The 24,238-nt window shown below is 39.9% G+C and overlaps 1 protein-coding gene across 1 annotated transcript in view; it reads left to right on the forward strand.

Moving 5' to 3' along the window:
• The window catches only part of TENM3 (teneurin transmembrane protein 3), a 2,204,264-nt gene that overhangs the window by 1,432,477 nt on the left and 747,549 nt on the right, over positions 1 to 24,238 (forward strand). The gene's annotated exons all lie outside the window — the stretch shown is intronic.

A 24,238-nucleotide genomic window follows, 5' to 3' on the forward strand; every position in this document is an offset into this window, starting at 1 on the left:
CAAACACCTCATTTGTGCCAGTTTCACACCCTTCTCCCACCCCCGGTGCACCTGGCAATGGAGGACAATGAGATTGCCTTTTAGCCCATCAACACTGCTCCTTAACTGGCTGGAGGATCTCCGTTTATTGAGATGAGGCACTGCTTTTCCTTCAGATGCTGATCACAGTGCTTCTGTGGCTCTCCTAACCCATGCCAGACAAGTGAGATGAATCTCCTGCAGTGCAAAGAAGTACCTCTTAAGTCATCCATCCAACAAAACTATTCTATTTAATACATTCATGTTTACAAAACCAGCTTTTCAAAACCTTAGTCCTTTCTCAATAGAGTCCCACAGACAATGTCAGGAAACAATAGCCAGTGTCAGTGAAGATTGTACCCTGTGTCAATAAATGTATTAATAAGGTGGTTGACAACCCTGATCCCCACACAGAAGCAAACACAAATAAACAACTACTGTGGTTTTTCTATTTTCTCTGACTGACCTCTTCTGCTGTAGTTGAGCTTTCCTCTTCCGGCATTTGCCAGGTTATGTGAAAAAAGATGTGCTTCTTGACTGAAATGATGACAGATAAAACTTATTCTAAGGCTCTGAAAGCCTCATAGATGTGAAACAGCTGGCAGCCTGGAATTGGACTCTGAGAGGGGATCTCATAGATATAATAAATATAACTTGTGCTATGGTTAAAAGTAAATGGCTGATTCAGTGCAGTTACTGCTGACATCAGGAAATGTTGCCTATGTTGTATAGTAAGGTGGCATATAAAAATCCTCATAATATATGTTTGCTGAATCTAACATTCTTATGAAAGTGCAGATATGATTTATGGTGAGATATTAGAAATAAATGCTTCTGTGTAAATGAAAATATAATTTAACATAGTACTGCAGTTAATGATTCATTAAAGCTGGAAGGAAAGACTGTCTGATACTTAGATATCACAGTTTTAGTAGATGGTTACTTGCAGAGTGCTTACTAAAAAGGAGATAACAGTGCTTAGTTATGGTTTATATTATAACCTGCAACCAAGCAGGAGAAAGTGTCAGTCCTGCAGTACAGATTTTTACTAATTAATTTTACTAATTTTACTCTTTCATTTGAGGCAATCCAGGTTAGAAATAATGAAGGAAAGGACAGTGGTTTTAATGAGGGTGGTGGGAAAGAAGAGAGTGAGGCGCGAGGCATTGGGTGTGAGGAGAATGACAGAAGAGTCAAGGTGGCCCTGAAGTTTAAGGGTGACTTAGTATTTTGTCAGTGGTGACAGAGAAGTGAGGCAGTGGAGTAGAGGGATGAAGAGGAAAAAAAAGAAGTTGTTTTGGAAAGTCAGGCTATGAGCTGATGGCAAGATTTCCCAGGGAAGATGTCTGCCAGAAAGAGATGCAGGGCTGGTTAGAGGAGTAGAGTGGTTCATTTGAGAATCACACAGAGAGGTGGTATTTGAAACTGTGGTAGTAGATGACACCACTGAGAGAGAATATATAGGAAGAGTAGATGGAGGACTGAAGTCTTAGAGATACCAACAGATGGTGAGAGAGGGAAGAGTAAAGAGCCAACAAAGAACACACTGAAGAACTGTCAGCAAGCAAGGAGAAGAAAGAGGAAGTTAGAGAGTCACAAAAGCTAGGAAAATAATAAAGGATCAGTGTGAAGGCATCAGTGAGAGAGATAAGAATACAGAGAAGTCCTTTTGGCTTAGTTAGTAGGACATAATTGATTACTCTCTCAAGATGGTTTTAGTTGAGTGGAGAGGGGAGGAAAGCAGATTGGGTGTGATCAGACAGTGCAGTGCACTAGAAGACAGGAAGTATAGGCAGTGGGAACAAACAACAGGCAAGTGGGACTGAAGGAAGATTCTCTCACACACACACACACACACACACACAATAGGGGAAGAAAGAGTAAGCTTGTCAGGTGATGGAAAGGAGGCAAAGGGAAAGACTGATTAAAAAATAGCGACAGAGGGAGCTATCAACAATGAAAGAAAGGAGTGGTAGGTTGAGGGATTGATAGAAGGCAAACCTCAGAATCAGAAAAATAGTACAAAGAACAGGAGTACTTGTGGCACCTTAGAGACTAACAAATTTATTTGAGCATAAGCTTTCATGGGCTATAGCCCACTTCTTCAGATGCAAAGAATGGAACATATAGTAAGGAGATATATATACTTACACAATGTGAAAACCTGGAAGTAGCCATATCAGCTCTAAGGCCTGAGCTACACTAGCGGGAGGGTTCGAACTAAGATACGCAACTTCAGCTATGTGAAGTCAAAGAATCTTAGTTTGACTTACCTGGCCGTCCTCACGGCAGCGAGTCGACTGCCGCTGCTCCTGCGTCGACTCTGCTTACTCCTCCTACCGAGGTGGAGTACGGGCGTCAATTAGCAGATAGATTTATCGTGTCCAGACGAGCCATGATAAATCGATCCCCAATACATCGAACACTACCCGCCGATCCGGCGGGTAGTATAGATGTAACCTAAGAGGCTAATTAATCAAGATGAGCAATTATCAGCAGGAGAAAAAAAATGTTTGTAGTGATAATCAAGATAGACCAGTCCTCGCTTACAGACAGCCCCCCAACCTGAAGCAAATACTCACCAGCAACCACACAACAAAAACACTAACCCAGGAACCTATCCTTGCAACAAAGCCCAATGTCAACTCTGTCCACATATCTATTCAAGTGACACCATCATAGGACCTAATCACATCATCCTCACCATCAGGGGCTTGTTCACGTGCACATCTACCAATGTGATATATGCCATCATGTGCCAGCAATGCCCCTCTGCCATGTACATTGGCCAAACCAGACAGTCTCTACGCAAAAGAATAAATGGACACAAATCTGACATCAGGAATCATAACATTCAAAAACCAATAGAACACTTCAACCTCTCTGGTCACTCAGTAACAGACTTAAAGATGGCAATCTTGCAATAGAAAAGCTTCAAAAACAGACTCCAACGAGAAACTGCTGAGCTTGAATTAATATGCAAACTAGATACCATTAACTTAGGCTTGAATAGAGACTGGGAATGGCTGAGTCATTACACATATACTTTCCCCATGTTAAGTATCCTCACACCTCTTGTCAACTGTCTGAAATGGGCCATCTTGATTATCACTACAAAAGTTTTTTTTCTCCTGCTGATAATTGCTCATCTTAATTAATTAGCCTCTTAGAGTTGATATGGCTACTTCCACCTTTTCATGTTCTGTATGTATATATATATCTCCATACTATATGTTCCATTCTATGCTTCTGAAGAAGTGGGCTGTAGCCCACAAAAGCTTATGCTCAAATAAATTTGTTAGTCTCTAAGGTGCCACAAGTACTCCTGTTCTTTTTGTGGGTACAGACTAACACGGCTGCTACTCTGAAAAATAGTACAGTGGAGGTCAAACTAGTGGAGGGGGGTGAAGGTTAGAGAAAATAAGAGAATTCTTATCAGATATTTTCAAAATGCTAGTCAAAGAAAATTGCAGGGGCCTCTATGTGTAATTCTGGCCCCATTGAAGCCAGAGGCCAGGATTTCATCCAGTGTGTGTAAGGAGAGGAAGGAGATTAGAGAATCATCAGCCCAGGCATCCTGATCAGCCATTGAGCAGAGGTAAATGTTTAAGAAGGGAGAAGGCAGAAAAAAGAGTGATTTTAAAATAGAGGAAGTTAGAATAGTTCTGGGGTTTCTCCAAGAAAGCAGCTGATTGTCTGATCTGATATGGCTATAATAATATTCACAAATCAACTTTTTTAAAAAATTACCAATTATTTGGACTTGGTATTGACAAAGGACAATACTTCAAATAGCTGAGTTCCACAGAAACCAGTTTTCCAAATATAAGTGGAGTGTCTCATTGTACAATTTAATACACATATCTCTTGTAATATTTAATACACTCAATTACATGGACTGATATTGTAATACTAAATTCAGTAGAGCCTCACTAATCCACGCTTCACTTATACCTCATAACTTGGGGCATAGGGAGGGGAGGAAGCTTTGTAAATCCTTTTCCATACAGGTTTCAAAGCAGAATAATAGTAATACAGATCCATGTTGTTTTTACAAAATGTACTAGAAGTTTGTACTAGAATTCAAACTATAATTGTCAAAAGAATTGAAGACAATACCTTTTTTCTAGAGTATCTATTATAGTCCCTAAGTTAGCTACCTTTTCTGAGATTCTTTTCCAGTCCCTCAAGTGCACCACTTTCAAGTGGCAAGCCCATGCCTCCACAACTCTTTTGTGGGGAGGGATAGCTCAGAGGTTTGAGCATTGGCCTGCTAAACCCAGGGTTGAGTTCAATCCTTGAGGAGGCCACTTAGGGATCTGGGACAAAAAATTGGTTCTGCTAGTGAAGGCAGGTGGCTGGACTCAAGGTACCTGGTGGTGTTTTCCAAATTATTTTTATTGCATTTTCACCCCTGGAGTTAGTTATTAACTTGCAACTTTAACACCAGTTTATCTATTTTTTCCTCTTGTATCCAAAATTTGACACTCACATTATTTTTTCTTATGTACAGTATTGTATAATACTCTGGGAAAATTTAGAAGAGCAGAGTTAAATTGTGATGGTCTGGCAACTATACATAAAATGGTAATCTTGTTTTAATTTCAACAATGCTATATGTGGCAAAGAGTTCTGTGGCGCCTTATAGACTAACAAACGTATTGGAGCATGAGCTTTCATGGGTAAATACCCACTTTGTCTGATGCATCTAGTGGACGTTTCCAGAGGCAGGTATAAATATGCAAGCAAGAATCAGGCTAGAGATAACAAGGTTAGTTCAATCAGGGAGGATGAGGCCCTCTTCTAGCAGTTGAGGTGTGAACACCAAGGGAGGAGAAACTGCTTTTGTAGTTGGCTAGCCATTCACAGTCTTTGTTTAACCCTGAGCTGATGGTGTCAAATTTGCAGATGAACTGAAGCTCACAGTTTCTCTTTGAAGTCCGGTCCTGAAGTTTTTTTGCTGCAGGTTGGCTACCTGTAAATCTGCTATTGTGTGTCCAGGGAGATTGAAGTGTTCTCCTACAGGTTTTTGTATATTGCCATTCTTAATATCTGATTTGTGTCCATATCCTTTTACATAGGGACTGTCCAGTTTGGCCAATGTACATAGCAGAGGGGCATTGCTGGCATATGATGGCATATATTACATTGGTGGACGTGCAGGTGAATGAACCGGTGATGGTGTGGCTGATCTGGTTAGGTCCTGTGATGGTGTCGCTGGTGTAGATATGTGGACAGAGTTGGCATCGAGGTTTGTTGCATGGATTGGTTCCTGAGTTAGAGTTACTATGGTGCGGTGTGTAGTTGCTGGTGAGAATATGCTTCAGGTTGGCAGGTTGTCTGTGGGCGAGGACTGGCCTACCTCCCAAGGCCTGTGAAAGTGAGGGATCGTTGTCCAGGATGGGTTGTAGATCCCTGATGATGTGTTGGAGAGGTTTTGACTGGGGACTGTATGTGATGGCCAGTGGAGTTCTGTTGGTTTCTTTCTTGGGCTTGTCTTGCAGTAAGAGGCTTCTGGGTACACATCTGGCTCTGTTGATCTGTTTCCTTATTTCCTTGTGCGGGTATCGTAGTTTTGAGAATACTTGGTGAAGATTTTGTAGGTGTTGGTCTCTGTCTGAGGGGTTGGAGCAGATGCAATTGTACCTTAGTGCTTGGCTGTAGACAATGGATTGTATGGTGTGTCCAAAATGGAAAACTGGAGGCATAAAGGTAGGCGTAGCGGTTGGTGGGTTTTTGGTATAGGGTGGTGTTAATGTGACCATCACTTATTTGCACCATGGTGTCTAGGAAGTGGACCTCCCATGTAGATTGGTCCAGGCTGAGGTTGATGGTGGGGTGGAAGCTGTTGAAATCGTGGTGGAATTTTTCCAGGATTTACTTCTCATGGGTCCAGATGATGAAGATGTAATCAATGTAATGTAGGTAGAGAAGGGGCGTGAGTGGACGAAATCTGAGGAAGTGTTGTTCCAGGTCAGCCATAAAAATGTTGGCATATTGTGAGGCCTTGTGGGTGCCCATAGCGGTGCCACTGGTCTGGAGGTATATATTGTCATCAAATTTGAAATAATTGTGTGTGAGGATAAAGTCACAGCGCTCAGCAACCATATGTGCTGTGGCATCATCAGGGATACTGTTCCTGACAGCTTGTATTCCATCTGTGTGTAGGATGTTTGTGTAGAGAGCCTCTACATCCATGGTGGCTAGGATGGTGTTTTCCGGAAGGTCACCAATGCATTGTAGTTTTCTCAGGAAATCAGTGGTGTCAGGGAGATAGCTGGGAGTGCTGGTGGCATAGGGTCTGAGTAGAGAGTCCACATATCCAGACAGTCCTTCAGTGAGAGTGCCAATGCCAGAGATGATGGGGTATCCAGGATTTCCGGGTTCGTGGATCTTGGGTAGTAGATAGAATAACCCCAGTTGGGGCTCGAAGGGTATGTTGATTTGTTCCTGTGTTAGTGTAGGGAGTGTCCTGAGTAGATGGTGCAGTTTCTTAGTGGGATCTGAGGGAAGTGGCCTATAGATTTTGGTATTGGAGAGTTTGTCTGGCGGCATCCTTTTGGTAGTCAGACCTGTTCATGATGACAACAGCACCTCCTTTATCAGCCTCTTTGATTATAATGTCAAGGTAGTTTCTTAGGCTGTGGATGGCATTGCGTTCTGCACGACTTAGGTTATGAGGCAAGCGATATTATTTTTCCACAATTTCTGCCTGTGCACGTCGGTGGAAGCATTCTATGTATAGATCCAGACAGTCATTTTGACCCTCAGTGGGAGTCCATGTGGAGTTCTTCTTCTTGTGCTGTTGGTGGAAGATTGGTATCTGTGTATCTGTGTGCTGCTCAGTGTTACCTTGAAAGTATTCTTTGAGTCAGAGATGGCGAAAGTAGGCTTCCAGATCACCGCAGAATTGTATCATGTTTGTGGGGGTGGCGGGACAGAAAGAGAGTCCCCGAGATAGGACAGACTCTTCTGCCGGGTTGAGTGTGTAGCTGGATAAATTGACGAAATTGCTGGGTGAGTTAGGGGTACCACTGTTGTGGCCCCATGTGGCAGGTAGGATTTTAGACAGCTTACAGTCCTTTTTCCTTTGTAGAGAGGTGAAGTGTGTAATGTAGATCTCTTGTCTTATTTTAGTGAAGTCCATTTGTATGGAAGTTTGGTTATTTATGAGAGTCTCCAGGTTGGAGAGCTCTTTTTTGACATTTTCCTGTTTGCTGTATAGGATGCTGATCAGGTGGTTCCTCAGTTTCTTTGATAGAGTATGGCATAATCTCTCACCGTGGTCTGTGTAGTATGTAGATAGCAATGGATTTTTCACCTTCAGTCTATTTGGTATGATGTCCATCTGTTTGCATTTGGAAAGGAAGATGATATCTGTCTGTACTTGTGCAAGTTTCTTCATGAGGTTGATGGATTTCCACTCCATACAGCTAAATGCAGTGCCTTGCATGGTGTCAAGTATCAGAGAGGTAGCCGTGTTAGCCTGGATCTGTAAAAGCAGCAAAGAGTTCTGTGGCACCTTATAGACTAACAAACATATTGGAGCATGAGCTTTCATGGGTGAATACCCACTCCGTCGGATGCATGTAGTGGACATTTCCAGAGGCAGGTATAAATATGCAAGCAAGAATCAGGCTAGAGATAACGAGGTTAGTTCAATCATAATGCTATATGTTTTATCAAGAGAATGGCACTAATAAACTTGAAATATTTCTTTGTATAGAAGATTATATAGTCAATTTAAACACAAAATAAGAAATGTAGCCTTGCCATACATTGTGAATGCAAAGCACAGATTCCCATTCATAACTGCTTAATTAACAAACATTATTGGTTTACCTGTAATTGCTTTAATTTATCACACTTTTAAAATTTACAAGTAATATGTTACTATTTGTCTGCAGTTTCACTGTAATTACACATAATTTACTGTTCACATGGCTAGACTGCTAATTGCCTTTTCCATACTTAATTATAAATGTAAAAATACTATGTTTAAATGGATAGAAAAATTAACAATTTATTAAACCTTTTCAGCCATCAAGTATTTACCAAACAATATTGCCAATTAATTCTGTGCACTTAAAGTGAGAAATTATTAAAAATTAGAATATTATGGATCATGGTTTAGTACCAGCTCAAAATAGTGCCAGAGGCAAACATAGAGTAAGCTTAGAGTTCTAGTCCCTAGCTTACTACGTACTGAAGTTTATTGCAAGGTGACACATTCCATAGTTCACAATAGTTCATAGGAAGGATGTATAAAAATCCTATTTACAGATATCTGGTTTTTTACTCATGCTGCTTTGAAAATATAACCTTTGGTATTCAAAGGCAAAGAATGAGAAGTCACTAATTTAGCTTTGGCAATGCTAGCTAATGAGCGTCTGTCTCTGGATGACAGCTCTAATGGATCTGCTTTCTGCCCTTCCAGTTGAGGGAGTAGTTCTACAGCTGCATGGAACACAAAGTACTCAGTGGTGCCTTAGTGTCTGACTAGAAAAAAAAATGTTTTTTTATGGTTCCAGCTAAAAAAATATACCTTAACATATTTTACTAAAGAAAAATTTAGTTCACAAAGCATGTTTGGAAACATACCAATAATTGTTTAACCAGAATTAAATCATAGCATCAAGGCTAAAATATAGGGGGAGAGTTTGTGAAATTACCTATCCCAAGGTGTTACAAGCAATACTTTGTAATGGCTTAACTATTACAATCCAAGCCATTTAAATATATATGTTTACAATATATACAGTGATTCTAAGCGGTGCTTCAATAAATTGTGGTTAGGGATATGCAGTCATTTCCCTTCTAGACTGTCTAGGTATAGCATACCATATGTCGGTCATTAGATTGTATTATTAGCCTGTCTCAGTTATTACTAAGAAAGAACATTCTGAGAGAGTCAGCTCTTAAAAAAAAAAGCTAGACTTAAAAGTACAAAATATTTTTTATTTTATAAAGATTGTTTTTAGAGCACTGCTAATTGAAGAAAAGATTCTTATGGTCTAATAAATGGATAAGAACAACTTGTACCTCAACGATGATTGCAGCTGGTTCAGGACTCAGAATGCTATCCCATTTTCATTCTCAACATGAATTGAGATTGTATTGTACCGTACATAAATGATTTTCCATGGCTTTTTAAAAGGCAGTACATATTAATATTTTAAACTGAAGTAATTGCTTCTTGCTCAGCAATGGGTTTCATTTATGAGTGTTTATCCCTAGCAAATAGAAAGTATGGTTAATCTAAGTTAAAAATGGGTTCTTTAAATAGCTCTAATTACATTCTGTTTATATTTGTATGTTTTAGACACTTAAGATTTAATCGGTAGTAGTTCTAACAAACCGTAATGTTAGCTAGTTTTAAATTATTGTTGTGGATGACAGCTGAATGAGAAAATAAATGATGATTTGTCTACTATAATACACAGTAAATAAAAGATGGACCAAAGCTGAGAAGAATGTATGTCATACTCATTTTTGGTATTGAAAATACAAAGAGAGAAATCAAATAAATCTTTGACAAGGAAGCAACTTCCATGGCCAATTCCTCTGTTATTTTTTTGGTTTGTATAAAAAATGTAGCATAAAGTTTTTATTCTTAATAAGATATCAATGTTTATGCAGGTCTACTTTAGTAAAAATGAAGGATTTCATTTTAGTTTTGATTTTCTCTCTCTCCAAAAACACACATTATATAGGTAGCCAAAAATTATCATTTTATATATTTCTACAAGCTGATTCTGTGACAGGGTAATACATATGTACAGTTTCATGCACAGAAAGATTAATACAATGATAAATTAAGAAGTAATGATGACCACACCTAATACATTGAAAAGTACACTGAGTTTTACATTCCTTTCATTTTACCAGGAAAGTCTTTGACTGATACTCAGTCCCTTCCAAAGAGTCTAGGCAAGACACTTTGATTTTATGAAACCATCTAGATAACATGTGTGGCTCTTTCCTACTAAGGGAAGTAGACTTTCTATGTCTTTCTGTCTATGTTTTTATGGATTTTATACAGATATACAAAAGAGGCCATCCATCAAAGAGACAGTATAACAATTGAAATTGGAAAAGTGTAAAGGAGATGGAAAAAAGGTGTAATTGTAGGCAACAAACTAATTTCTACTGGATGAAGAAAATATATTAGAATTTTTTAATCTTATAATTATATCTTATAATATATTAAAAGTGAGACAAAAATTGGGCTAAAATATTGATTTTAATGAATACCTTGAAAAATATATTTCCATGGCAACCAAGTTGCCTGTACGTATTTGATTATTTAGAACAGATAAACAGATTTGTACAGCCGTCTTTGGTGAAATATTGCCTCAGATAAGGAAAAAAAGACATCAGGATACATAATGCTAATGTGTATCTAGATGTGGCACTTTCTCAAAAGCTTTTAACTGTTGCTTATTGGCGAAACATATTTAGTAAACTGTCAACAGATTTATAGCACCCTTTGGAATTGGTATTAGCAATTCTAGCAGTATTCATGTGATCAGGAATCAAATAGATATTGAAGGTACTGTTAGCCTCGATTAAACACCAGTCCATGCCAGAGAAATTTTCTTAGACACGCAGAACTTTTTTTCAACAAATTATTTTTTGACAAACCTTGGCTAATAAAAATGATTTCCTTACTTTCAGTAAGAGGACATGATGGTAACTCTGACATAAAGTAAAATTGAGAGGTTTAATCTTGGACTTTGCTAGATAGCATTTAAGGACAACAGGTTTAAAAATGAATTTTGTTTTAGATTGAATGTGAGAAGTATTTAAATGAGCTCTCAGTGATTATTTTATAAATGACAAGCTACAGTACATTAAACATTCAAGGTAATAAAATAAAACCTCAGCTGTGTAAACTAAAACAATGATTAATCTAAAATGAAAACAATGATATATTCTGGATCACATGTTGACAATGCATTTTATGTAACTATGTACTAAGGGTAGAATTGTGGGGGGAAATGGTTATCTAAACATCTTGGGCCAGATGCTCTGGGGTGATAGAGATGTGCTTTGGACCACATTTATACTCCCTTGATCCTGTAACCACTGGGGTTTGTCAGTCTCCAGTACAATTAGAGCAGCCTAACATATGCTTGCCTAGCCACGGTCCCAGGGATTTTAGAGCCTTCAGGAATACAGGAATTAAGAGCCCTAGAACACCCTGGAAACATTCCCTTTCATCCAGAAAACGTGGATATGCTGTGGTCTAGGAGAGGTGTTATTTTATTCTAATATGCCAGCTCTGTGCTATTAAGTTTTCTACGAGTATTTTTGAGGAATTCAGCCGTAGACATTACTTACAATTTAGTGAATTCATTGAGATTGCATGAGTTTAACTGGCAGAATTTGTCTCAAGTTTTTCTTGTTTTGAAATAATATTTCTTAATATTTAATAATTTGTATTCTTCTTTATCTACTGGTTATCTGTTAGACTTGGGGGAGTGTCTCTGAAACATCTGTTTTTACAATTCATAGTATATTATGCTGTCTCTGCTCCACCTATGTTATATGCTTATATTACATATAAAATAACATGGCTTTTTCTCTTTCCCTTGTTAAGTTTACTTTATCTGAAAAATTAATAAAGGTTTATTATAAAGTAGCTTTGAATTAGTTGAAGTAGGTATTGAAACAGACTAAATTAAAAATATGATTTCCTTGTATTCTTGAGATATTTTTCTCTTACTATCTCATCTGGAGATGTTTGAGGCTCCTATGGAGGTTTTCTTGTTACTATCAGGATATAAAATAAATTAAGGCCAGTCCACTTTTTACTTTTATTTCCTATAGTAAAGTGACAAAATCCAGGTCCTGAAGCCTTCACTCAGTGCATAAATCTCATTCTCATTAATGAAAGTTAGGTGTGGCAAGAAACAGTTTTCTTGTTAGGGGGAATGTTGCCCTTCTTCCAAGAGGAAATAAGCCCAAGATTTTGTCAAATATTTAGGGCCTGATCATTCTGTCCCACAGAAAAGACAGATGAAGAAAAAATTACAGACTAACCACAGGGAGTGGCAAGATTGTGCCCTTTTGCTTTAAAAGCAATGGGAAAGGCCTTTTTACAAGAAAAGTTCTTTTCCATCATAGGAGACAGGTTTCAGAGGGGTAGCCATGTTAGTCTGTATCAGCAAAAACAATGAGGAGTCCTTCTGGAACCTTAGAGACTAACAAATTTATTTGGGCATAAGCTTTCATGGGCTATAACCCACTTCATCAGATGCACGGAGTGGAAAATACAGTAGGCAGGTATAAATACACAGAACATGAAAAGGTGGGAGTTGCCTTACTGTTGAGAATGGGCTACATCTATCATGATTGAATTGGCCTTGTTAGCACTACAATAAATAATTTTCCCTCTGTTGCTATTCAACCCTTCTTGTCAACTGTTGGAAATGGGCCACATCCACCCTAATTGAATTGGCCTCGTTAGCACTGAACCCCCCACTCAGTAAGGCAACTCCCATCTTTTCATGTGCTGTGTATTTATACCTGCCTACTGTATTTTCCACTCTGTGCATCTGATGAAGTGGGTTCTAGCCCACGAAAGCTTATGCCCAAATAAATGTGTTAGTCTCTAAGGTGCCACAAGGACTCCTCGTTGTTTTTGCATCACAGGAGATTACACCTAATTGCCCTGTTGATGGGGCTCAGAACCTGTCTTGCACCATAAGCATAGTCTCCTGAAGGTTATTTTGTTTAAGAGAAATTGATGATTGAGTCTGGTATCTTTGATGCAATCCTGTTTGTTTGCAAAGAATGTATAAAGTCTTGTTTCCCTAAGCACAGCAGGAATTAAACAGCAGATGACAGTTTATTTGTTCATAGCTCCAAGCTTTTCTTGGCTAGCACTTAGCCCAAAAGTTATCTTTCTTTTGTTTTTCTCGCAGAGCCATGCTACCATTGTCTTTGTGGCTTGTTTGGTGCTTCCTTCCTGCCTTATCTTTAAGTTTCTCTGGTATTTCTGCCTCTCTTTCAGAGAAGTGCAAATCTTCAGAAAACCAGTACTGGGTTTTAATGGTGCTGTGGTCCCAGGCCCACACTCAGCAGGGGCCCTGCCCACTGCTCTGCCCCGAGGCCCCACCTGCTGCTTGTTCCTCTCCACCCCCTCCCCATGCAAGTGGCAGGCAGGGCCTCAGGGGAAAAAGGCTGAGCGGGGGGTGGGCCCACGATCCGGGCGCCAGGGCCCACAAAGGATTATTCCAGCTCTGCACAAAACAATACCCAGTGAAACCTCTCTGCCCACATCTGCCTTGCAAGTGTCTTTTGATTCCAGTTATTTGATTCCTTAAAGAAAATGAAGGTAAGCTGTTATGCCTACCAGTTTCAGCAACATTTAACCCACCCATAATAGTACTCATGCAGAGGTATTTTCAAAGCTTTGAAGGAAGGGGTTGGGGCTGGCGGTGGGGGAATGCCACTTCAGTGCCACTCTCCTCCCATGGAGGGGTCATTCCTATAATTAACTTTTTCTTTCCATGCTATCCAGTTGAAGAGATTATAGGGTCCTTGGGGGTAAATGCCTCTTTCCCAAAGGAAAATCTATGGGGAGAAGGAAACTCTGAGAACTTCGCAGTGTTGTCACTTCATTTTCCTCTAAGGGGAAAAAGCTTAGTATCCTCATGAAGGGAGCAGAGGTTTCCAAGGATTCACATCAAAATTGCATGTTCTTTTCATAATCCCAGAATTTTAACTTTTATGACAAAGAATATAACTGGGAACTAATAAGATGCAGGCCAAACCTAAACCAAATGTTACAGCTTTTGTAATGCTTCCCTTCCCTTCCCTGCCATCCCCATTATGTCTAATACAGATTATAATCTCTTCAAGGCAGGGACATTGTCTTTCATTATGACATTAAAGTACCATTCACCTTTGTAATGCTTTAGCTATAATAACTCTGTGGATCCTGGGTCATACTGTAAAGCCTGCCCTCCACACTGTAGAAGCAGCAAAGAATCCTGTGGCACCTTATAGACTAACAGATGTTTTGCAGCCCTCCACACTGCTTTCTATTTCTGCCTATGCCCTGATAGAACAGTTCCCTTGGGGCCAGTAACTCATCCTGCTATGATAAAACATTCCCCACACCCCAGGGTGTTTAGGTATATTAGCTCCCATACAGATTTTCACACAGAAAGCCAGAGGATTTAAATGTGAATATGCTATCTAGTGCTGTCCCCCGTAAGTCTGGTGTAGTTTGTGTTCTCTCCTCTTATGGCCTTGATAAGTGCCTCCCATCCCCACCCAATTTCTGAACCCCTAGCCACATGAAGGAACTTTGACAGGTTTGGGAAGCAGAAAGGAGAATGCACCAGACTACCATTATCCTTCTATTATAGAAGTTCAGAGCTTTTCTTCTCCTTTGCTCCACTCATGTTATAGAATCTAACCATTAATCATTGTCTTAAAATTCTTGGCTCAATTCTGTTAGAATTACTTCCTCTATAGAAAAATTAATCTCATACAAATAGTAATACTTACTGAATGTGCCTACTTTTCCTAAAACACTGTGTGGAATATGTGTCAGAACAAAGACTTTTTTACAACAGTTTAGAGATTTATTTTGATCATGAGGGTGAAGTTCCCAAGTGATTCTGTCATTCAACAGAAACTCTTTCTCATGTGATTAATTCCAGGATGGATCCATTTAACCATATACATTATGGCGGTCAATTTGTGACTTCTGTGATGATGAAAATGACTTACAATTTTATCTAGATAGCTTTCCTGTGGTTTATGCCTTGCCTGGTTACTCTGTGTTACAAAATGAAACTAGGAGGGTCCATTTTTTTACTTTTTTTTTCCCCGTCTTGACTGATCAGGATTTACTTTTTATTGTGCGGGGCTATCTGATTTGTAACCTGTACTCTAGAAATATTCCTGGATTCTCCTGGGTACTTCATTGTTAAAAACTAGAGTAGTGTTATTTTTACAGTCTGATACCATTCGGTTTCTCTGGTTTATTGATAAATATGTACACACAAGCAGAAAGTCAGACATTTGGGACAAGGAATTACTGAATGTGAATACTGAAATTAAAGTACATGAATAAATGACTTTAAAGTATTATTTTACAGAAGATTGGTGCCTTTTAAAAAGTTTACATCCTTCTTCCTTCCTAAACTTCTCAGAAATGTCCATTTCAGACTTACTGATGTTCTACTATGTTAACCTTCTGTGTCTGAATTAGATTACTATCTGAACTGTAAAATGACTCTGTTAGGATTAAGGTTTTGGCAACTACATGGGTAAATGGGACAGTCTATTTTATCTGATAGATTCAGTTGATGCCACCCAAAGGAGGAAAAAGAGTAGATCCAAACAGACCTTCCATCTCTGAATATCTAGCAGTAATTTTCACTTTCCCAACCTTCTCTCCCTCTCAAGCTTCTAAAGAAATCACAATTTTATCTGCCTTCCTATGCCTGCATTATTAAAAAAAAATATTAGCCACTAAGCTTGATATAGATATAGATATATAGAGAAATATAGCTATATAGAGATATAGCCCAAAGGCGGCACGCGAGCTGATTTTCAGTGGCACTCACACTGCCCAGGTCTGGGGGAGCTCTGCATTTTAATTTAATTTTAAATGAAGCTTCTTAAACATTTTAAAAACCGTATTTACTTTACATACAACAATAGTTTAGTTCTATATTACAGACTTATAGAAAGAGACCTTCTAAAAACGTTAAAATGTATTACTGGCACGCAAAACCTTAAATTAGAGTGAATAAATGAAGACTCGGCACACCATTTCTGAAAGGTTGCCGACCCCTGATATAGCCATACATCCACACTTTTAAGAAGCGTTCAGAATTTTATTTTGTGGTTGGGAGTTAGAAAATAATTTGATTTATCTGCATAAAAAAATCCAAGCGTATGAAAATAAAAAAATATATTTTATTTTGTGTGGTCCAGAATCTCTTCGCTAAGTTTAAAAATGTAATGGACTTTAGACTATTTCTTCTCATTTTTAATTCATATATGATTGACAACTATTTTAAAAGGTGTAAAAAATCACATGGAATTATAATATTGTCAAGGCTTGTGAGAAGAGACTGAGATAAGAAAATGCTTATGGAACTCCATTAAAATTATTATGGGCAGATAATAGAGTTGACAATAGTATGAAAGGAAAAGTGAAGACTCAGAATTGTAAAAATAGGAGGTGGCAAGCATATGTAAAAAGTATACCTTCCATACATCCAGAGGGCAAGTTTGCATTTCCTTATATCAACTTATTACACATCATGACATGTTTAGTCAACTGTTGCTAGTGATCAGTTAGCATGTTTGTCTGAAATTATTTGATAAATGGTTTATATGAGTACATTCAGCCTAGAGATTACTCATAAACTGTTTGAACTATTAAAAATGGTAAATGTTATGATGGTGGTTGCTGTTGTTCACCATAACTATTGCTGTGATACTCATTGCTCAATTTTTTATTTATTTTTTATTTTTTGCGTTGTCTGATTTGCACTAAGGTGAAATCCTGGTTTCACTGAAGTTAATGGTAAAGCTCCCATTGTTGCTGCTGCATTATTGATGATTCTGAGCCCACAGAGAAATTATAGATGACCACATGAAAATATTCACCGTATATACCTACTTCTTATTTTTATTCAGTTGTACTGTACTAGGGTCTAGAGCAATAGTCCCTGCACTGTGGGGTGCTCCCCCCTAGGGAGCATGGAGGAACATGCAGGGGGCACACAATGGGGTCTGGGCCAGCCCCCACAGGGAGAAGGCAGGGAGCACCCCCTAGCTCTGTCCCACTCCTGGCCAAACCACAGTTCTGCTCCACCCCAGCCCAGCTTCAGCCGCAGCTCCTCCCCCATCCCCAGTTCAGCCCCTAGGTCCGCCTTCAACCCAAGCTCCACTGCTGAGCCAACTGTGCAGTAATGGGAGGGGACGCAGGCTGATTCCATAACTGGTAAGCGAGGCGAGGGGGCAACAGGAAAAATTTGGGCACCACTGGTCTAGAGGCACCAATCAAAAATCTAGATACCACTATTGTGAGGGATGTATTAGTATGCAGTAAAAAGACGTCAAAACCAAAGAGGTCAAAGTCTAGATTCCGGCACAATGTGCATGAGAGAAACTAGGAGATGGGGAGGTTGAGGTACAGTTGTCATACAGTAATCAGTGATCATTATGGGTTCCTTTACACTTGAGATGGAAGGTGTTTCCCACCTTGCATACAGGTACCTATGCTAGGTCTATTAGAGCTAGCATCTAAAAATGGCAGTGTGTCCGCAGTGGCATAGGCCAGGGGTCGGCAACCTTTCAGAAGTGGTGTGCCGAGTCTTCATTTATTTGCTCTAATTTAAGGTTTTGCGTGCCAGTAATACATATTAACGTTTTTAGAAGGTCTCTTTCTACAAGTCTATAATATATAACTAAACTATTGTTGTATGTAAAGTAAATAAGGTTTTTAAAATGTTTAAGAAGCTTTATTTAAAATTAAATTAAAATGCAGAGCCCCCCAGACCGGTGGCCAGGACCCAAGCAGTGTGAGTGCCACTGAAAATCAGCTCTCATGCCGCCTTTGGCACGGGTGCTATAGGTTGCCTACCCCTGTCATAGGCAGTGGCTTGGGCTAGCCACCCATATATGTACTCAGGGCTCAGGTGGGATTGTACTTCAGGTAGCTAGTCCAATTGGCTGCCCATGCCACCATGGACACACTGCTATTTTTAGGCACTACCTCACATAGAGCTAGTATGGGTATGTCTACACAAGCTGGTTGCATCTCCCAGTTCAGATGTAGACATACCTTTTGTGTCTAACCCTTTGTGTCTAACTCATCTGGTAGTGTTTTGAAGGCATTGTGGCAGAGGTGATGCTTAAGAAAGAATCTGAAGGAGGATAAAGTAATGATTGTGGATTTTTGCAATGGTCTCAGAAGGTGTGAAGTTACCTGAGAAAGAAACAGACACCTGAATGGTGAAGGCAGGTTGCTAGGCAATTCCCAAAACGTTCCTTCCTCATAAACATTCTTATGTACTTTTTATTATGTATTTCTTTATTTTGTATTCATAGTGCATAATTATGTCAGTCATAGATCAGAGCTCCTTTGTGCTAGGCACTGTGCACATACATAACAAAGAGCTAGTCCCTGCCCCACAGAGCTTGCAATCTCAGTGAAAAGCAATAGATATCAAGGCCAGAAGGGACCATTATGATCATCTAGTCTGACATCTTATACAACCCAAGCCATAGCACTTCCTCAAAACAGTTCCTTCTGAACTAGAACATATCTTTAAAATATTTTTTTAAATACTGTTTTAAAATTTACCAGTGCTGGAGAATCTGCCATGACCCTCGGCAAATTGTTCCAATATTTATTACCCCCATGATTAAAAATGTATGTCTTATTTCCAGTCTGAATTTGTGTACTGGAAGTTTCAACTTCTAGCCATTGGCTCTTCTCATACCTTTGTTTGCCAGACTGAAGAGCCCATTATCAAATATTTGTTTCCCATGTAGGTACTTGCAGATTGTGATCAAATCCTGCACCCCTAACTTTCTCTCTGTTAAGCTAAATAGATGGGCTCAAGTAGCTCAGTCACTATATGGCATGTTTTCTAACCCTTTCCATGGCTCTTCTCTGAACCCTCGCCAATTTATCAACATCCTTCCTGAATTGTGGACAGCAGAACTGGACACAGTGTTCCATCAGTGAATAACCTCTCTACTCTTACTCGAGATTTCCCTGTTGATACATCCAAGGATCACATTAGCTCTTTTGGCCACAGCGTTGCACTGGCAACTCGTGTTCAGCTGATCATCTCCCATGACCTCAAAATCTTTTTTTAGAGTCACTTCTTTCTGGAATAGTGTCCCTAATCTTTTAAATGTGGTCTACATTCTTTGTTCCTAGATGTATCATTTTGTGGGTGGTTGTATTAAAAGAAATATTGTTTGCTTGTTCCCAACTTTCCATACAGTCCAGATAACTCAGTCTTGGTAACCTGTTCTCTTCATTATTTACCACTCTTCCAAGTTGTGTCATCTGCAAGCTTTATCTGTGATATTTGTATATTTTCTTCCAGGTCATTAATAAAAATGTTACATATCATAGGGCCAAGAACTAATCCCTGTGGAACACTATTAGAAAAACACCCTCTCAGTAATGATTCCCTGTTTACGTTTTGAAACCTATCAATTAGTCAGGTTTTAATCCATTTAATGTGTGCCACATTCATTTTGTATTCTTTTTTTTTTAAGCAAAATATTGTGTGGTACCAAGTCAGACGCCTTACAGGAATCTAAGTATATTACATCAACACTATTACTTTTATCAGTCAGACTTGTAATCTCATCAAAAATATATCAAATTTATTATTTATTTTCCATAAACCTTTGTTGATTAGCATTTATTATATTACCCTCCTTTAATTCTTTATTAATTGAGTCCCATATGAGCTGCTCCATTATCTTGCTTGGGATTGATGTCAGGCTGACAGGCCTATAATTACTGGATTCATCCTATTTACCCTTTTTCAATATTGACATAACATTAGCTTTCTTCCAGTTTTCTAGTACTTCCCTAGTGTTCCATGACTTATTGAAAATAATTATAGACAACAGGTGAATAGTAGAGACAGATGTGTGTTACATAAGGAACTATAGCAGAAAAATAAGGGAAAAAGTGAGTCATAATGTACAAAATGTTGATCACATGATATTCATTAAAAGAAAATGACTTTTTCCCCTCAAATTTCAGTGCTATGGAACAACTGTTAATATTTGGGGACTTTATGCACCACTGTTTTCTGTTAAGGATGTAGAGGCATCAGCTAAAATGGCATTTCCAAAAGTTGTGGAATCTCAAACTTCAGCACCATACCCTGTACAATGACACATACCAGTACTTCTACAATATGCACTGGTAGTGGTTGACATGTAATGGGTGAATATATAATGAGTTCACTGTAATATATAGTATATAATGGATGCAGTCTTCTGTTAGCATTAAGATTTGTACACTTTCTTAAACAGTATGGTCGGAAAAGGAGAAAAGGAGGTGGTGCCCGTATATAAAGTCTAGACTAAAACATTTTGTCAGCTATACCCAAACATGCTTAAATACAATGAAGTCAATACAATGTCTAATTTGCTCAGTAGAAAAGATGCAGAGGTAAAAAAAGATATGCTTGTGGGAATCAAAAGTTCTTTTAAAATTGCTGTATTTCCACTAACGTTGCAAAAATTTCATGTAATATATTCAGTTAAACTGCATGGTGCTATTAATCAAAGACTTTCCCAAGCTATGCGGTCCAGACCCCACTGGTTCACTATCTTGGTGTGGCCTGAAATTTTTGTCCATTTTATTTACATTCTTGAAAGTAAGGAAATACAAATCACTGCATGGGACTTTCTTTTCAATCTGCTTATTCCAGCTCCAAATAAGGTCTCTCTCATGTATCCAGAGGGACTTCAGGGATTAAGAAGGGCTTCCAAAGGTAGCTGGCAGAAACCAAAAAGATTCTCTCTCCGCTGCCCTCAAGACTTCCCCTGTAAGTTTCCAGCCAGCATAGAGGAGGGTTAGAAGGCAGAGTTCAGAAGCAAGTGACCTCAAGGCTTGACATCAGGGAACTGAAAGGGGACAGAATGGGGAGAGGGACAGGGACGTGAGGAGGAACAAACGAGGGTTTCAGGGCCTCCATTTGAGCTCCCTTGAGAACTTTACTTGCCATTTTGCCCACCCCCAGGCTGAATCCCTTTGAACCTCTCTTCCCTCTTGGGGAGGGGAACTTACAAGTCTCTCTCCAGTTTCAGTTTTGGTCAATCTTTCCACAAACTGATAGTTATGTACACAGAAACAAGCTCATCCATTTCACTGAAAGTTGTCAAGGTAAGGATATTAATCTTGAATACTTCAGTATTTGATTAATAATTGATATTGGAGCTGTGCAGAGAGCAGAAATTCCATTTTACAAAGGATTTTGAGATTTCAAAACTTGATTAATAAATTCATAGTTGTTAAGACCAGAAGGGACTATTAGATAACCTAGCCTGACCTCCTGTATATCACAGGCCATTAAATTTCATCCAGTTTCCCTTTTGCACTGAGCCCAATAACTTGTCTGGCTAAAGCATCTCTTCCAGTCTTGATCTGAAGACCTCAAGAAATGGAGTTTGTTCCAGTGATTAATCCCCCTTACTGTTAAATATTTGTGCCTAATTTCTAATTTGAATTTGCTTTCTGCTGTTGGTTCTTATTATGCCTTTCTCCGGTAGATGAAAGAGCTCTTCAGTACTTGGTATTTTCTCCCTGTGAAAGTACTTAAATATAATGTAATGAAGTCACCTCTTAATCTTTTTGGTAAAATAAACAGATTGAGTTCTTTAAGTCTCTTACTGTAAGGCACTTTCTTCAGCCCTCAAATAATTTATGCAGCTCTTTTCTGCACCCTCTCCAATTATTCAGTATCCTTTTTAAAATGTGGATACCAGAACTGGATGCAGTATTCCATTATAAGTATCACCAGTGCTGACTACAGATGAAAAATCATCTCTGTAGTCCTATTCGCTACTCCCCTGTTTATTCATCAAGGATTCCATTAGCCCTTTTCACCACAGCATCGCACTGGGAGCTCATGTTGAGTTGCTTGTCTACCTAGTCCCCCCTAAATCCTTTTCACTGCTTTCAGTGATACAGTTCTCCATGCTGCAGGTATGGTCTGCATTCCTTGTTCTTAAGTGTATAACTTTGCATCTAATTGTACTACTACAGCACCTTTTGTTTTAATGGGCATAGCTTACCAAGCAATACAGATTGCACTATATGACTGCCTTGGCGTCATTATTATTTACCACTCCACCAGGCTTCATGTCATCCATAAATTCTATCAGCAGTGCCAGTAATATTTATTTCCAGATCATTAATGAAAATGTTGAATAGCATCAGACCTTTTAATCTTTTAATTTTTTTTATCAATTGAATACAGTATCAGCTTTTCCATTATTTTTCCCAGGACTGATATCAGGCTAACTGGCCTATAGTTACCCTGAGCTACATGATCATTCCCCTCTATTCAACATTGATGAGGCCTCATCTGGAGTACTGTGTCCAGTTTTGGACCCCACACTACAAGAAGGATGTAGAAACATTGGAAAGAGTCCAGTGGAGGGCAACAAGAGCAGGTTAGACAAACACCTGTCAGGAATGGTCTAGATAATACTTAGTCCTGCCATGAGTGGAGGGGACTGATTAGATGACCTCTCGCAGTCCCAATGTTTCTATGATAATTCCAATTATACCAAATTTCTTCTCCTCAGTGGGAATTTTCTGATCCTGTTGCTTATTAACCTGACTCTTAGTATTGGTATATAAGCAACTGAAAAATTTCTTCCCTTCACATTTTTTGTCATATCACTTCAATTTATTCATGACACACTCAGTTTTACCACATTTGCCTACTTAGCACTCTCCCTTTTCATTGTCAGTTTAATGCTCTCTTGGCTGCTCCAGATCATCTCCAATGGAGAAGACTGGCCCTCTTATAAGTCAGAATTAGGCTATCCCATTTGTATAGCCCTCTCTCCCACTGGAATGTGGCTCAACACTTCACAAGACAAACATTCAGTTTCACACCAGTCATGCAGACAGCTCTTTATTCCAGTATTTTCTGTCTTCTCCTTTCTCTCATTCATGGGACTGGAAGGATCTCCAAGGTTATCATGTGGACTTTCCTCTTCTTCCTTCCAAGGTCTCTGAAAACTTCTATAATCTGTGTAGTTCCACATGATGTAAAGTGACTGGATCCAATGTGTATTATCACCTGTGAAAATTGGCCAGATGACTTCATAATCCTGTTCAGTCTTATGGTTGCTCTGGGGCAGAGGTGGGCAAACTAAAGCCCGTGGGCCACATGCAGCCCGCAGGACCATCCTGCCCGGCTCCTGAGCCCCCGGCCCCTCCCCTGCTTTTCCCCCTTCCCCGCAGCCTCAGCTCACTGTCCCGGCAGCACCCCGTGTGGGGGCGGAGGGGCTGCACTGTGGGGACAGGGGAGCAGGCAGAGGTGCGGGTGGCAGAAGCACTGAGAACACAGGCCAGAGGACTCAAGAGGAGCACCGGGTGGCTGCACAGCCGACCGGAGAGAAGCGGTGCTTTAAAGGGGAAGCCACCGCTTCTCTCCGGCTGCACGGCTGCCCCTGCTCCTCCTGAGTCCTCCGCCCATGTTTCCAGGGCCACATTCTGAAAGGGGGCTGGCGGAGGGGTTGGTTAGGGGCAGGGAGTTCCGGGAGGGGGCGTACAGGGAACGGGGGTTGGATGGGGGTGAGGTTCCAGGGGTGGTCAGGGGCGGGGTCCCAGGAGGGGTGGTCAGGGGACTGGGAGCAGGGGGGTTGGATGGGTCGGGGGTTCTGAGAGGGGCAGTCAAGGAGTGGAAGTGGGAGGGGGCAGATAGGGGACAGGGGGCAGGCTGTTTGGGGAGGCACAGCCTTCTCTATCCAGCCCTTCATACCGTTTCACAACCCCGATGTGGCCAAAAAGTTTGCCCACCCCTGCTCTGGGGAGACAACACACTAATTGTTGTCATTGTGTCCCTTGCTGAATTCTCTGTCCACTTTTTTTAATATGGAGTTGCCAATAATGATTGTTTGCCTTCTTTAGATTGCTGACAAGCTTCTCTTGGTGTAACTACTTGTTACATACTGCAAGGACTCCCATCAGTTGTCTCCTGTAACTTTCTGTTCCATTCCTCCGTAGACAGGTTTCTTTGTACTTGACTTGCTGAGTGCCTGTGTAATGGGTGTCTACCCCACTCAAGTGATAAAAGGGTTAATATGGGCCCTGAAGTCAATTAACCCCCTGATTGCATATGGAGGATGGGCCCAGTTTAACTAAAGATGAAGTCCCAGTTGGAGAAGGAGCTGGGTAACGACTCTAAAGAAGGGAATCACAGATTAGAAAGAGGCTGCAGGGAGAAAGGGAGGAACTCTCCAGGACTAGAGTAGAAAGGCCAAGGGGGAAGCCCAGGGTTAGAGTTGGCTCTAAAATCCTCCTCTAAGTAGAGAAGTCTGGCAGGAGAGCCATGGAGCATTCTACTGGGGATGGAGCAGTCACCAGTGGTAAGGAACCCTGATATGAGAGCAGGATTTTAACATCCAGGGAGAGAGCCCTTGGAGGCATTCAGTGGAAAAACAGAGCAAGAGGTATGAT

This window comes from Mauremys reevesii, linkage group 5 (genome assembly GCF_016161935.1).
Source record: "Mauremys reevesii isolate NIE-2019 linkage group 5, ASM1616193v1, whole genome shotgun sequence".
NCBI lineage: Eukaryota > Metazoa > Chordata > Testudines > Geoemydidae > Mauremys > Mauremys reevesii.